The sequence below is a fragment of the Protopterus annectens genome, chromosome 8.part0 (genome assembly GCF_019279795.1).
Source record: "Protopterus annectens isolate FY-2018-M chromosome 8.part0, PAN1.0, whole genome shotgun sequence".
NCBI classification, from domain to species: Eukaryota; Metazoa; Chordata; order Ceratodontiformes; family Protopteridae; genus Protopterus; species Protopterus annectens.
Genome location: NC_056741.1, coordinates 565,529,356 through 565,547,029, shown reverse-complemented (window position 1 = coordinate 565,547,029; position 17,674 = coordinate 565,529,356).

Here is a 17,674-nt window from a genome sequence, read left to right as displayed (position 1 = left end):
TATTACATGGTATGAAAATCCTTTCCTCCTTTTTTGGGCATTCCTCAGCCTCCTTAGGAACAGCTGCCCTTTTTTCCACATATCCTTCAGAGCCTTTTGTCTCAAGGCACCATCCAAGTGGTTTCTGCTCCTCAAAACGGGAAGGGGTTTTATAACAGAATGTTTCTGGTTCCCAGGAAAGAAGGCACCTGGAGACCCATTCTTGATCTTTCCCAGCTCAACACCTTTTTAAAGGTTCTTTCCTTTCAAATGTAATCTTTCAAACCTTGTTTCCTCTTCTTCTACCTCAGGGTCTCTTAGTCTCTCTGGATCTCAAGAACGCCTATCATACCTCTCAACCTGTTAGAGCAAAAAATTTGGACAAAGCCATAAATAATGGGGGACAAAGGCCCAAAAAGGGACACTTTTTCAATATTAGCGAAAAAACTGAGGAAGACTTTAAGGCAGACCACTTCAAAATATTTGTAGCTACAAACAATGCGAATTACAGTCTATAAGCACACAGTACCTTCAAATGTAAATATGTCCAAATAATCCTTCACGTTATTCAGCTCTGGATACCAACGACAAGGTATACTGCTCACTCTACAATAACATGTAATTGCTGTTCCCAAGCAAACAAGTCCTAGCTATTCAGCTCCCAACACTGACTTACGATAATACCATTTACTAACTTCCAGTTTGAATCAAGGATTCCCGCCAAACAATGCTTGTAAGTACTGTAACTAAATCACCAAACGTAAGGCGGATGCAAAAAACTGTATGCTTTAATTAAAAAATCGGCAAGCGCTTTCAACATAAGTCTTCATCAGGCCAAACAGTTTTACATAAAAAATAACTTCTTTATATAACATAAGAATCCATGATGTCATTTCCTGATGAGAAATTCTTAAAAACACAGACATTCAATGTAAATTTCATTTGTATAATTATTGCATAATTATACATAAATATATACATCTATCCAACATCTATAGCTTGTGCAATTGTATGTAAATATATATTTTTTTTTATGTAAATAAAAATATATATATTTTAGTTGGAAATATATTTATCAACTAATATCATGTATAAAAAACTAATAGCGCACATAGTGGTGTTACGCAAACAAGTGTATAACCATATAATACTGTGCGACAGTCTTAATTATACTTTTATAATTTATATACAATAATTTCATAAATACTAAGTAATAGAACATGGAGATATATTTCAAATTTCTATACAATAAAAATAATATTAAATCTATAGATAGCAGCTTCAGAGTTCCTATAAAATGCTCTACACTAACTTGCTATAATATATAGATCTAAACTACGAATAAATAATGTAGCAAAACTATGAATGAAATATGTAAATAGATGATTATAAAAACATATAATCATATAAATATATAATTATATAAATATATAATGAATATTTGATACTATATAACTATCAATAATGTGTACATGACATAATTAAATACTAAATAACGTGTAAAAATATATGTGTAAAAATATATAATCTTCATTATTCGTTTAAAACTACTATTCTGCTAATATATACAGCATACAGTGAAAAATGTAATAGACATTTATGGAGAAAGGGAAGGAGAAGTATGTGTGACTACTGATGGAACGTCCATCCAAATTAATAAATACACCTATATTCAATCCTTAATTATAGTTTGGCAACATAACAATCATTACACAGGAGCCACACTGAAGCATTATTGAATGTATAAAAATGTATAATAATTTCTACTACCTACCCTGTACATAGTTCATAATAACTACAAACCGCTATTTGCATGATATGGAATATAATACAAACTGAACTGGGGCATATATATATATATATACATATATATATATATATATATATATATATATATATATATATATATATATATATATATATATATATATATCTGTACGCAGACTATGTGTGCATAAAGGCTGAACTCGCAGTTTGCAATATTATCAATTCAACCAACAGTGAATAATAATAAATAATAAGTAATTCTGGGACATAATGACTAGCTTCTGCATACCATATCGATCTATTATATTGTGTAAATATAAATTTAAATTTCTACTGAGAATGAAATCTAATTGTACAGAACATACTCTCAATCATAATTAAAGATATATTCTTTATAATAGTATACGAGTTATAGTGATAGAGTTACTTTTTCAGCTTCTTAGCTTTAAGTGCAGGTTTAATAGAAACTCTATCATTTAGACCCGGGGCACGGTCTGCCCTTAACCTAATTATCCACTTAGCTTCTTTCTGCTCAGTCTCATTGAACACATCTCCACCTCTAATATTAATCGAATTAATTTCAATTACTTGAAATTTAAAGGTGTGTTCAATGGAATTTCTACCAACATGTTTTGACAAAGCATTGTGCAATTGTATGTAAATATATATATTTTTTATGTAAATAAAAATATATATATTTTAGTTGGAAATATATTTATCAACTAATATCATGTATAAAAAACTAATAGCGCACATAGTGCACAAGCTATAGATGTTGGATAGATGTATATATTTATGTATAATCATGCAATAATTATACAAATGCAATTTGCATTGAATGTCTGTGTTTTTAAGAATTTCTCATCAGGAAATGACATCATGGATTGTTATGTTATATAAAGAAGTTATTTTTTATGTAAAACTGTTTGGCCTGATGAAGACTTATGTTGAAAGCGCTTGCCGATTTTTTAATTAAAGCATACAGTTTTTTGCATCCACCTTACGCTTGGTGATTTAGTTACAGTACTTACAAGCATTGTTTGGCAGGAATCCTTGATTCAAACTGGAAGTTAGTAAATGGTATTATCGTACGTCAGTGTTGGGAGCTGAATAGCTAGGACTTGTTTGCTTGGGAACAGCAATTACATGTTATTGTAGAGTGAGCAGTATACCTTGTCGTTGGTATCCAGAGCTGAATAGCGTGAAGGATTATTTGGACATATTTACATTTGAAGGCACTGTGTGCTTATAGACTGCAATTCGCATTGTTTGTAGCTACGAATATTTTGAAGTGGTCTGCCTTAAAGTCCTCCTCAGTTTTTTCGCTATTATTTTACCTTTTACGTGGAAGGACTAGTGGTACGCTGTTAGAAGTACTTTTTTGGAATTATACTTGCTTTTTTATTTCTACAGCACCACGATTATGGCAGATGTTAGTGCAAATGATGTATTAGTAGAACTTCCATATAAACCGGAAGCCCAGCGGAATAATAGGGGCAGATTTGAAAGAGCTGTTACTGGTGAAATTAATCAACTTTTATCATATGAAGTTGCTGTTGATTCGTTAGTAGATGGTCGCTCAGAAAAGGAGTACCAGGGACTTACAACACTCCTTCATGAGATGGAAATGGATTTTTTTAAGTTGAAAAGACTGCAATTGCAGAGACAGCACTTCGAAGTGTGTATAGAACGTAAAATTGTTCCTAGGGGGCTTCGAGTATTGAAGATGCCCACTACAGGTACTGTTTACCCAGACTTGTTACGTATGTGGCAGCAGGTCAATCTAGATACACGTTTTAAATATATGGAGTTACTTAATCACTAATTTTTGCCAATTGAAAGTTCCCTTAGGGAACAAATACATAAACAACAGTTGCATATGTATGATGTGTATCCTAATCATATTCTGAATGTACTTATTGAAAAATTATTAGATAATGTATTTGTGTATGAAAATAAGCTGCTACAACAGAAACAAGAAAAAATTAAGAGAGATACAGAAGATTTTGGAAGGGGGAATGTATTCACTTGGCCTATAACTGATAACCTAAGCAGGAATAAGAAAGATAATTATAGTGATAATAAAGAGAATGACTCAGATTTGATTAAATCTAATTTAAATACAGGTGATCCTCATAGAGCCGAAAATTACAAACAGAAGCCAGAGAAGAGGAATGTGGTAGTAACCACAGCATTAGTTCATAACAAAGCTCATAATGAAACTAATGCCTCCCCTATGGCCATGGTACATGATATCTCAGTATACGAAGATGCTAACACCAGGGTTGATATCTGTGAACACATAGATACAATCAATACAGATCAGCCTAATACCACAGGTATAGATAAGTTAGCTCATAAAGAGATCCCTACCAGAACTGATAATTACCAAACAGCCCCTTTCCCCATAGTAGATCACTGGAGAGGTGGAGGAGGGGGGAGGAATCGTTCAATAAGCAGAGGATGACAAAAGAAAAGAACAGCAGATTTCAATCAAACAGGCTTCACACTAAAGAAGATTTGGCAAGGGGGCAAGAATCCTTAGTATGGAATATTTCTAGTAGGAATTTAACTGAGGATGAGATCTATGTATTAGAGAAAGGGCTTGCATTTATTCCCTCCAACAGGAGTGATATATCGGACAATGTAATGGATTTAAAAATTTTTACACGAAATTTACAGCTAAAACTTGATTTTGGAAATACTGGAAATGATCAGCATCATTTTAAAAAAACAAGTACATATGTCCCTATGTTACATCCCCTTATAGAAGCCTTTTCAAAACTTGTTGAACAGGACTTACATGAAAATGAGAGAACTAATAAGAACAGGAGATGGTATGGTAATCTTAAACCAATAGAAAGAAGAGCATTAAAAACTTTGAGAGATGATAAAAGCATTATGATCAGACCCGCTGATAAAGGCGGACCAACGGTCGTAATGGATATGGAAAAATATGTAGCCAGCATGAACAAAATATTGAGTGATGATAGGTTTTATCGAAAAATCACAAAGTGTACCGCGGACAATATATGTACTAATGTTAAGAACAAGTTACAAATTATGTTGTATGAGGGAAAGATTAATGAAGAATTATATAGGTATTTTTATGTTGAATATCCAACTATTCCCTGTATACAAGGAATACCAAAAATACATAAGCATGAAACGGACCCCCAATGAGACCCATTGTTGCTGGGTGGGGGTGGATTACCGAACCAATCTCTTTGTATTTAGAATACCTTTTAAGACCTATTGTAAATAAATTTAAATATATTTTAAAGGATACTAAACAGTTCCTGATCCAATTATATGAGAACACCTCTACAACATATGAACAAGAAAGGGATACCTTAGTTACTTTAGATGTCCAGTCTCTGTTCACTATTATTCCAAATAAGGAGGGTATACTTAGTATCATGAGATGTTTAAAGAAAGATGGCACATATACAGAAAGTAAAATAGAAGTAATCTGCCAACTTATGGAAATAGTTTTATCCAACAATGTGTTTACTTTTAATAATCAACTATATGTACAACGGGATGGCGTAGCTATGGACACGTCTTGTGCCAATAGCTACGCCAATCTGGTTATGGCTGATTGGGAAGCCGAAAATCTATTTAGAATGTGTAAATTTAAAGAAAATGTCCTCTTCTATACACGATTCGTAGACAATCTTTTTCTTATTTGGAAAGCTGAAGATTCTAAGCTTATAGAATTGTATCAAGATATGAATACAACAACTGAATTTCTGAAATTCACTATGACTAAGTCATGCGAGTGTATTGCATATTTAGATGTGTTTGTACAGAGCTTACCAAGTGGTCTATTAAATACAGGTATATATAGAAAAGACTGCTATAGGAATACATATTTACATCGAAGCAGCATGCACCCTAACCATATATTTGGTAATATTATTAAGGGTCAAGCTATGAGGGTATCTAGGCTTAGTTCAGACCAACAAGGATTTCAGATAGAGATTAATGAATTGATACAAAAGTTCTTGAATCGTTTTTATAGTTTGGAAGAAATTAACATGAATTTATCTGGAATTGAGAATTTGAGGACTGAGAAAGCATCACCATATTTTGCAAAAGATACCACCATAGCAGAAAGTACAATTCCGATGAGTAATATGGACAAAAGGATTAGGATACCTTTATATTATACACAAGATATAAAAGATATCAGAGGTATATATAATAAACATTGGGATATATTATTAACTGATCCTAATATCTCCGCTTTAATAGATAGTTCACCTTGTTTTACATACAAAAATAAGCTCAATCTATATAGGATGTTATGTGGACCTGACAGAGTGAATAACAGGGTTAAACCCATGGCTCATGGTATTACTAATAGATGCAATAGATGCAAATATTGTGATTTTATTAAAATAAATAATACTTTTGTACACCCGGTGACCCAACAGAAGTTTGTATTTCCAGCAGTAGCCACATGTGATACTGAGCATGTGATATATCTGGCTACCTGCACCTGTTGTACTGCATATTATGTAGGCAAGACAGATCGAAGGTTGAGAGATAGGATTAGGGAACATCTCTATTATATTAGGATATCTTCGCCTAGAATTGCTTTGTCAAAACATGTTGGTAGAAATTCCATTGAACACACCTTTAAATTTCAAGTAATTGAAATTAATTCGATTAATATTAGAGGTGGAGATGTGTTCAATGAGACTGAGCAGAAAGAAGCTAAGTGGATAATTAGGTTAAGGGCAGACCGTGCCCCGGGTCTAAATGATAGAGTTTCTATTAAACCTGTGCTTAAAGCTAAGAAGCTGAAAAAGTAACTCTATCACTATAACTCGTATACTATTATAAAGAATATATCTTTAATTATGATTGAGAGTATGTTCTGTACAATTAGATTTCATTCTCAGTAGAAATTTAAATTTATATTTACACAATATAATAGATCAATATGGTATGCAGAAGCTAGTCATTATGTCCCAGAATTACTTATTATTTCTTATTATTCACTGTTGGTTGAATTGATAATATTGTAAACTGCGAGTTCAGCCTTTATGCACACATAGTCTGCGTACACATATATATATACATATATATATGCCCCATTTCAGTTTGTATTATATTCCATATCATGCAAATAGTGGTTTGTAGTTATTATGAACTATGTACAGGGTAGGTAGTAGAAATTATTATACATTTTTATACATTCAATAATGCTTCAGTGTGGCTCCTGTGTAATGATTGTTATGTTGCCAAACTATAATTAAGGATTGAATATAGGTGTATTTATTAATTTGGATGGACGTTCCATCAGTAGTCACACATACTTCTCCTTCCCTTTCTCCATAAATGTCTATTACATTTTTCACTGTATGCTTAATATATTAGCAGAATAGTAGTTTTAAACGAATAATGAAGATTATATATTTTTACACATATATTTTTACACGTTATTTAGTATTTAATTATGTCATGTACACATTATTTGATAGTTATATAGTATCAAATATTCATTATATATTTATATAATTATATATTTATATGATTATATGTTTATATAATCATCTATTTACATATTTCATTCATAGTTTTGCTACATTATTTATTCGTAGTTTAGATCTATATATTATAGCAAGTTAGTGTAGAGCATTTTATAGGAACTCTGAAGCTGCTATCAATAGATTTAATATTATTTTTATTGTATAGAAATTTGAAATATATCTCCATGTTTTATTACTTAGTATTTATGAAATTATTGTATATAAATTATAAAAGTATAATTAAGACTGTCGCACAGTATTATATGGTTATACACTTGTTTGCGTAACACCACTATGTGCGCTATTAGTTTTTTATACATGATATTAGTTGATAAATATATTTCCAACTAAAATATATATATTTTTATTTACATAAAAAATATATATATTTACATACAATTGCACAAGCTATAGATGTTGGATAGATGTATATATTTATGTATAATCATGCAATAATTATACAAATGAAATTTACATTGAATGTCTGTGTTTTTAAGAATTTCTCATCAGGAAATGACATCATGGATTGTTATGTTATATAAAGAAGTTATTTTTTATGTAAAACTGTTTGGCCTGATGAAGACTTATGTTGAAAGCGCTTGCCGATTTTTTAATTAAAGCATACAGTTTTTTGCATCCGCCTTACGCTTGGTGATTTAGTTACAGTACTTACAAGCATTGTTTGGCGGGAATCCTTGATTCAAACTGGAAGTTAGTAAATGGTATTATCGTACGTCAGTGTTGGGAGCTGAATAGCTAGGACTTGTTTGCTTGGGAACAGCAATTACATGTTATTGTAGAGTGAGCAGTATACCTTGTCGTTGGTATCCAGAGCTGAATAGCGTGAAGGATTATTTGGACATATTTACATTTGAAGGTACTGTGTGCTTATAGACTGCAATTCGCATTGTTTGTAGCTACGAATATTTTGAAGTGGTCTGCCTTAAAGTCCTCCTCAGTTTTTTCGCTGTTATTTTACCTTTTACGTAGAAGGACTAGTGGTACGCTGTTAGAAGTACTTTTTTGGAATTATACTTACTTTTTCAGTATTGCTGTTACAAACTTTGAAAGTTGATAGAATAACAGGTTTTGCATTAATATGAATTTTCTGAAGGGTGTGAAGTTTGAAACTCAGATGTCTGTCATTATTTTCTAACTTCAACCCTCAATGAATTACTAAAGATTTGCCAGAAAACCACAACTTTATGAGAAAAAGACCAGAAATGTGAGGCAAAAATCTGGGCATTCTGCGAAAATATGTACATTTGAGAGGTATGATGCCTATCTCCATGTTCCTATGCATCCCCAATTCAGGAAATTTTTATGTTTCTCTGTTTCTTCCTTGCATTTTCAGTTATCTGCTTTGCCCTTTGACCTCTCTACCGCCCAAGTGTCTTTACCAAATGCTTCACTGCTGTGATTTCTTTTTGCCAGATGAGGGGAATACAGATCTTTCTTTAGCTGGATCATTCAGGCCTGCTCATTCAGGCTTCCTCTCCAGAGTCCTTGCTTAAGCACCTTCACTATGCTATTTGCCTCTTGCAAAAATCCTTCCTGACTCCTTCTCAGGATCATGTTTTTTCTCAGAGGCAGACTTCAGACCATTTATATGCTAGCATCCCTGCCACCTCCCAAGTCTTTAACTCTGATTGCATTTTTTCAGTTCCTTCTTTCTCTGGTCTCAATTACAGTCAGGGAGTTTCTAAGGGCTCTGGGGTACATGGCATCCACCATTCCTATGCTTCCTCTACCCAGGCTTCATATGAGAAAGCTGCAGTGGTTCCAAAAGTCAGTCTGGCTTCAACATTCTCACCCTTTGGACTTTCCAATTCCTCTTCTTCCATACCTCAAGCTAGAGCTTCAGTGGTGGATTCATCAACTGTCTCTCAACCCAGACTTCCCTTTCAGCCTCCATCTGCAAGAGGCCAGAAATCCCACCACCAGGAAATCTTATTTGTCCAAATGTAAGAGATTTTCTGTTTGGTGTCTTGCTCATAACCTGGATCCATATTCTGTAGGAGTTCCTTTGGTTCTCTCTTATTTGTGCGAATCGCTCCATGCTGGGTTGGCATACTCCAGTTAAAGCCCATGTTTCAGCTAGTTCTGCCTGTCTGCTTTTGTTTCCTCTAGATTTCCTATTCCTCCTTCTTGGGACTTTAATTTTGTTTTTGAAAAATTGATGACTAAGGCTACTTTTGAGCCTGCAGCTTCAGCTTCCTTACAGCATTGTACTTGGAAGACACTTCATCTTTTGGCCCTTACTTCAGCTAGAAGAGTGTCGAAGCTTCAGGCCCTTATGGCTGTACCTCCGATTTTATTTTTTTTATAGGGACAAGATGTCTCTTCATTCTAAACTTCTTTTATGCCCAAGGTGGTTAATGAGTTGTCTCTTAATCAGTCGATTCATTTGCCCACTTTTTCATCTTCACCACAGTCGGCTAGTGACAAGGTTCATCACACCTTGGACTTGCATAGACATCTCAGATTTTATTTAGTTAAAACTAAAGCCATTCATAAATCTGAGCAACTTTTTTATTTTATTTTCATCCCAGGTCTTTAGGATTGTCTGTTTCTAAGAAAAATATTTCTTCTTGTATCTCTAAGGCCATTTCTTTTGTTAATCTTTTCATGGGAAAAGCCTTTCTATTTCCATTAAGGCTCATTCTACCAGGGCTGTGGCTTCTTCTAGTGCTTTTTTTTTTCAAAGGCTCAGATACCATCTCCATCCTTGAGACAGCTGCTTGGACTTTTGTGCATACTTTTACCAACCATTATAAGCCGGATATTGTTTCCTGGGCTATCTTGCATGGCTTTCTTGAGGGCTATGCTGGGCCTTCCTCCTCCCAAGTTTACTCTTGATCTTTTGTACTCTCCCTAGTGCAATGAATACTGCAGCAGTGCTATGGAAGGACCTAGTACAGTTGTGTAAAATGTTACCATAACAGTAGATGTCCTTCCCTTCAGTGTTGCAATATCCGCTCCCTCACTCCTCCCCCTTGTTCTTTTTTCCTTCTGGATGCATATCCTCCTTGTTTACTCCTTGGACTGTTGCTCCTTCTGGGGCTTTTCAGTTATGAGGAAAGTATGACCATACATCACCTTTATGCCCTATGCCATGAGCAGGGAGCATGCATGCGACATATGACATTCCTATAACAACCTAAGGCTTTGGTATACTGGATGGACGTTCTGCTACCCTTGGCAGGGGATCCCTAGTGTAAGAAATACTGCAACAGTGAAAGGAAGGATATTTACTGTTATAGTAAGATTTTACACAACTGTATTTTCTTTTTTCAAATATTCTTGTTACTTACAATTGAAAGGAACAGCTATGAAAGCCACTTTCACGTTAACATATGCAGATTTATTTATTGATTTGTTTGTTCATTTGAACAACAGATGTTATATGTAGTAGTTAATTATTTTATTCAAAAATAGAAATGTGGCATAGTTTCTTGGATCACTGTTAACTGTTGTGGAAAGGAAATTTGGATGAGTGGTCTCTGTTCATTAAATATTTAAATAATACATCTGTCATTATATTTACGGCAAATATTGTCTATTTACTACTAACTTCTTGAATATTAATGTTACTAAATTATTGGATGGCGCATTCAAAAACATCATTGCGCAAAAAGCTGTTTTCCAGGAATTCCTTGTTAGATGCCATAGGTTGTCTACTTAGATTTCTGATTAATAACAGTCCAGTATCACAGTTTTGGAAAGTTATAGGATCATAGGAGATTACTAGGCTATTGACCTGGAACTCATTTCAAGCACAGTATCCAAATGACTCTGAAGAAGCCATAGTGTTATTTGTGAAAGCACTTATTCGTTTGGCTGTTGTCTTTTGTAATAAATAGAAGCGGCTGATCCATGTTATCTGGATTTTATTTTTTTATTTTCTTAGTTCATTTCAAGTCTAGCCATTTCATCCTAATGTAATACCATACAAATGTTAGTTAATACCCAAGATTGCATTTAGTAATGGCTGCCCATGTCCAGGAGGGTTGTGGGCATTATTCCTGGTAAGAATTTACAGTGCCCCATCTACTTGTTCAGGTTCCTGTAGAGGTGCTCTCTTTCACATGAATAACTAGCCTATTCCAAAGACGCAGCAGTCAGTAGGAGATAAATCTGTCCCTATAGCATGTCCTATTTAAGTCACAGGCCATATTTAGGTCCCTGGAATGGGTAGCCCTAGTCCCGTTTGATTTAGCGATATGCAGCAAGTTAATTAGGTTTGGGTCTGAGATTGCTCTGTAAGGCAGGCATAAGTCTCCCCTAAGAAGTCTATATGATACAGAGTATAGTGACAGAGGCTTTTGTCGGTCTGTGTATGGCATGTGTTGGAGTCCCTTGATCTTCTTAGCTAGAAAACTCTGTGGTCTCTCCATTTGCTGCAGGTGCTTTATGCAATTAATGCTAAATGGGGGCATTATACTCAATTATGGGCCAGATTAATGCTGAATATAGAGGGGTTATAACCTCTTTTGTTCTCAAGGCGATATCTTTACTAATCTAGTATACTACGCAGAAAGCCTTCCTTACTACAGTACACACATGGTGGTCGAAGGTATGGTTACAGTCAACTTGTGAGCCCAGGTCCCTTACCACTTCATGGGTACTTAGGTTATTGTTGTTGATTTGATAATGTGAAGGGACATTGTTTGTGCTGAAAGGAATGATGATGCATTTCTTTGCATTCAGTTTGAGACTGAGACTAAGACACCAGTCATTGGTTTGCGTAAGACCCTCTTGAAGTATAGTAACATAATTTGGAGATTCAATAATTGCAACCAGTTTGCAGTCATCTGCTAACTTGGTCAGCTACAACACCTTAGTTTTGACCTGAACTTCTGAGAAGTATATACCAAACAGTTGAGGGTCCAGCACTGACCCCTGTGGCACCCCGCTGTTAACAGGTCTGCTGGTTGATGTGGAGTTACCTACTTTGATAGTGTGTGTCCAGTCTGTAAGCCAATTGGCAACCTACTTACAATGAAGGGGGTTACATTAAGATTCCTAAGTTTATCAGTAATGCCTGAGTGTGGGATTGTATCGAAAGCCTTTGCCAAGTTGAGGTATGCTGTGTGCACAGATTTGCTCTCGTCAGTGGTCTGGTCACATTTTCAAAAAAATCCAGCAGATTTAACAGCAGGATCTGCCCCTGATGAAGCCAAATTGGGTAGGATCCAGGGTTTGGAGGTCGCCTATGTCTTTATTTATGAAGTCTATAATGATACATTCTATGGCCTTACAGATGATGCTGGTCATGCTTTTGGGTCTGTAATTCCCCGGGTCTGTTGCTAGGCCAGTTTTGTGAAGGGGAATAACTCTTGCTGTTCTCCATTCCACAGGAACAAAGCCTGTGGTTAGACTATGACTGAAAATTTTACTTAATGGTGATGCTAGTTCATGTTTTAACCTGTTTAGAAGACAGCTTGGGATGCCATCTAGTCCCATAGAGACTGCGTTTTTTGCCTTAGACAAGGCTTTGATGACCTGTTCTTCAGATATGTAGGGTGGGAGGAAGTTTGGGGGAAGAATTGTGATAGGTTTGGAGGTGATAAGGAAATGAAAGTTTCACCAAACCTATCCGCCAGCAGGTTTGCTATCACTGTGGGGTCAGTGTGTGTGATACCATTCATCACTAGTTCTGCACATGTTTGGGCCCTCCCTTTTAGGCTACGTATGTAGCTGTAAAAGGCTTTATGGTTATCCTTGTCTGTGCTTGCTAAGTTTTTCTCAAATAAACCCTTACAGGGGTTTTGACAAGATGTCTTATTTGCCTGTTGATGCTGAGGAGGGTGCTTTTCCATTGTTGAGGTCTCATCTTTGTTTTCTTGGACAGCAACATTTTGCATTTATTGTAAAGTTTGTTGATTCTGTATGTCCACCATGGCAGCTTGTTTTTACTTGGGGCTTTGGCTTTGATTCTGTCTGGTACAGCTGACTATATTTATGCAAGTGATTGTACAGGGCTATAGTGCAAGCTTTGGTGTAGTTATCACTTCCAGCTGGGAGCTAGGCTTGGAATGCATTTATACCTTCACCTAGGAGGGTATAGTTTGCCTTGGTGAAGTATTTTAGTCTTATTTCTCCCATTGTGAGTTCTGGTATTAGTGTCAGATCAAAGATGACTGATTATTAGTCAGATTTAACTAATGAGGGTCCAACAGTTGTGGTGGTGCATCTATTTGTCATGTTAGTGAGGACCAGATCTAGTATGTTTGTTCCTCTGGTCGGGGTATGAAAAATCTATTCTAGGGCATTTGAGTTAGCAAAGTCAAGGAACTTTTGCACTAGGGAGTTAGGCTAGCATAGATTTCTCAGTTGATAGTGGGATAACTGAAATTCCCCCATAACCAGAGTGTTCAGTAATATTTGGATTGTCTCCACTTTGTTCAAGTAGACTTCTTACAAATCATGAACCATGGAGGGGGATATATATAACTGACTGTGACTTGAATAACCTGAACTTGGAGTAACTCCATGGAGTTGTCCTGTCTAACTAGTCGTAGGTGACTTTATCTCTAATATAGACAGAAACACAGCCTCCTTCGGTTCTCACACGTTCATTTTGCAGTCTGGAAGTGTATAAGGCATTGTAGCCTTGCAAGGCTGAATACGAGGCCTTGAACCAGGTTTCTGTGACTGTACAGACATCTACATCTTCAGCGATAGAAGTGCTTCCAGGGTGTACAATTTTTGGTTTAAGCTCCTAGCGTTTATCAGCATGACCCTTATTTTGTTATGATTGGCAAATTTCATGTCAGTAAGTTTGTTTTCAAGACCTTGCCTAAAAAAGGTACTATGGGGGAGGCAAGAACCTTTGCCAGCAGCCAAAAGACTAGAGGTGACAGGTGCAAACCGTCTCTGGCACACCAGTAAGGTTTGTCGACCATGGCTTCCCAGGCTGACAGGAACTGGATCCCCTATGAATGACACCAAAAACTAAGCCAATTATTGAAATCACTCATTTTTTGCTTATACTATGGCATCATTCTAGATGAGGGTAGTATGCTGCTCAAGGCTAGGGACATACCTGCCTGGGACATGTACTCAGACAGCTCAATCATGTCTCTCTTCATATAGTCCAGTGAGGTACGTCTCAAGTCGTTCACTCCAACATGAGCTATGACAGAGTCATAATGGTACTTGTTGCTGAGAGACATGAGTGCATGGGTGATCTGATGAATCCTAGCAACAGACAGGCAGCTGAGTGTGACTTTCTCCTTTTCCTTCCTGGAGAGTGGAACATCCGTGTGTCTCATTTCTGAGTCTCCACTGACCAGAAAATTTGTTTTTTGAGTGTTATGCCTTACGGGCTTGGTAAGTGACACTGGTGTTGCTGTGTCATGGGTGCTGTGGGAACTGTTAGTTGTAGCAGGCTTGTGTTTTGGAGGTCTCTGGTGTCTCAGTAGGTGTTCTGAGAGAAGCTCCTCGTACACTGATTTTTGTGTTAGAGGTATACTATGTGTATGAGTAGTGGTAATATGTGCATATGTAGTGGTGGGGGGGGTTGACAACGTCTTTTGTGTTACTGCTTTGAGTGCAAAAGAGCATGGATTCAAGATTCTTGGTGTAGATACATCTCTCAGACTCTGTACTAGAGTCAATTATTAGTAGAGGGTTGTCAGTGTACATGAGGTAATTGCTACAATATCTCAAGAAACCCAGGTCAACAAGGTTGGCGGAAGAAACAAGGGTGGTCCAACTGTCCATAATGGTAGGTTGAAGACTGTTATCACTAAGGGGGATTTTCAGAATTTATCAAGCAGGAGCTCAATGGATGGATATTTCTGCCTGTTTTTTTTTTTTGTTGGTAGTTTATTAGGTTTCAGCATACTAGCGACATTTCTTTGACTGGGAAAGTATTAAGGATGAGGGCTACACTAATGTGCTACAGCTATATCTAAGGGAAAAAAACTGTTAGGTTAATCTGTCCAATTATGTACAACTGAGCAGCAGTGCATGGTGCTGTGTGATGCACAAACAAGCAGAAACCTGCTTAAATGCAGGGCTTAACTACCAGAAGCTAAAAACTTGAAAAAAAAAACTTTAAAAAGGTTCAGAAGGACCAATAAGGATACCTACTCCAAGCCCTAAACAAACCACCCTCCACCAGACAGGTTCCAATCTGTACAATCCTCTCACTAGAGTGCAGAAAGGCCCCTTCCAATCAAAGATGGCCTGGAAAATGTGCTCAGTACAAACAGCCACTACAGCCACTACAAACAGACCCAGATGCAGCAAACCTGTATTTAGACTATGCTACAGCTACAAGCTACACTAGTTTCGGCAGGAACCACTAGAAAATGTTTAACACAGCAGAAACATAGCAGTGAGACACTAAAAAAATGTTTAAAACAGCAGAAAATCAGCAATGAGACTCTAAAGAATGTTTTAAACAGCTAGCAAGTCAGTTATTCTAACACTGTATGGTGGGAAAGCCAGAACAAGCAGAACAGATTGCTTTGCAACAGCAAAAAATACCATCAAATACTTAACAAACAGTGAAAATAGCAAAATGAGCTTTGTAAACAATGAAAACAGCAATAACATTCAATTTAACTAGCAAAGTAAGGCAAACAACTGCAGTACAACAGTGTATCATCAAATTATGCAACAATGGAATTGATTTCAAACAATTTGATAACCATTCACAATTTTTTAAAAAAGGGGCTGTGATTCCAGTCATGTGCTGATAACAAGGAAGAAGGATGAGAGCAGTCCTAGGCAAAATTTGATAATGTATGAGGATAAATATGTTTCTTCTCATACCTCTAATATTAAATTTATTATCAAAATATACAAACAGTCAAACCGATAAACAATAAAAGGCACTTAACAGAGCTGGGGAACACAGTGAATTGCTGTAATCACCAAAAGGCAGTAGAAATTGCTTTATTTAGCACCACAAATTAAAATAAAATAGTACCAGAGCAGTACATTAAGCTCTTGTATCTCTGCTTATTCAGAGACTTCATCAGAATGCCTTATCAAACAGTTCTATTTCTTTTATACAGTAATCATTAATTTCATCACTAAATACACACCCCCTAATTACCACAGCAAACCAACTGGCAGTCATAAACCCTTATAAATATATATATATATATATATATATATATATGTGTGTGTGTATGTATGTATGTATGTATGTATTAGTTATACTGGTTGAGATGCCCTATCCCATAGGCTTCCTTTATGAAAGATTATGTACATAAAAAACTTATATTATAAAATATTTTACATTCCTATTTACTTCAGATAAATGGCATAAAATGTTTAAACATAGCATAAAAACTATTCATTAGATTAAAATGGATAAATAATCAAATAAATAAATAGGAAGGTACATAATGTACATAATATAAAAAATATAGCCCGAAACTGACACCCAGGAAGTTGACGTCAAAATGTTGAACATATGAATATCGACACGTTTTACACGTGCTCCAGGGAATACCCCAAAGCAGACTAAAGCAATGATAAAAAGTTTTTGCAGTGAGACAAGCACCCCTGTGCCCCCTTACCCTCTGCTAATTATTTACACTAATTCCAAGATTGCACAAAATCCCCAGGGAAAAGGAACATACCTCTCAACTGTCAAGATTTTCAGTGATTGTCCAGATTTTAATTTTATATATTTTTGGTCTGTCCTTCATAAAATTTGTGATTTTCTGTCAAACTGCTGAGGACTGAAGTAACTTTTGAGTTTTAGACTTCTTACCCTCCAGAAAAATGCATGCAGACACATATCCTGTTATCCTAGCAACTTTCTAAGTTTATAAGAGCAGTATTTAAAATCAGTGCCTATTTTTGGGCATTTGTCCCCCCATTATTTTAGGCTTTGTCCAGAATCCTTGCTTTAAGAGTTGAGAGGTATGAAAGGGAATATTCCCCTACCTGGCGATTGTTGATCTTACACAACTTTTGACCATCTGTGTGGGTTGACCAAATGGCATCCATCAAACAGGTATCTGCATTTTGCCCACTGGATCAGGCATCCTACACACACACACACACACACACACACACACACACACACACATATATATATATATATATATATAGAGAGAGAGAGAGAGATAGATAGATAGATAGATAGATAGATAGATAGATAGATAGATATATGTGTGTGTGTGTGTGTGTGTGTGTGTGTGTGTGTGTGTGTGTTGTGTATGTATATATATATATATATATATATATATATATATATATATATATATATATAGATTCACTTCATAATCTCGAAATACCAAAATCTCAAATTTCAGTTTTTCAACACCATGAAATCCAATCCACACAACACTGAAACAGCAAAACCGCAAAGCCCAAAACCACGAAATTCAAAACACCTAAAATACAGCACACACCAG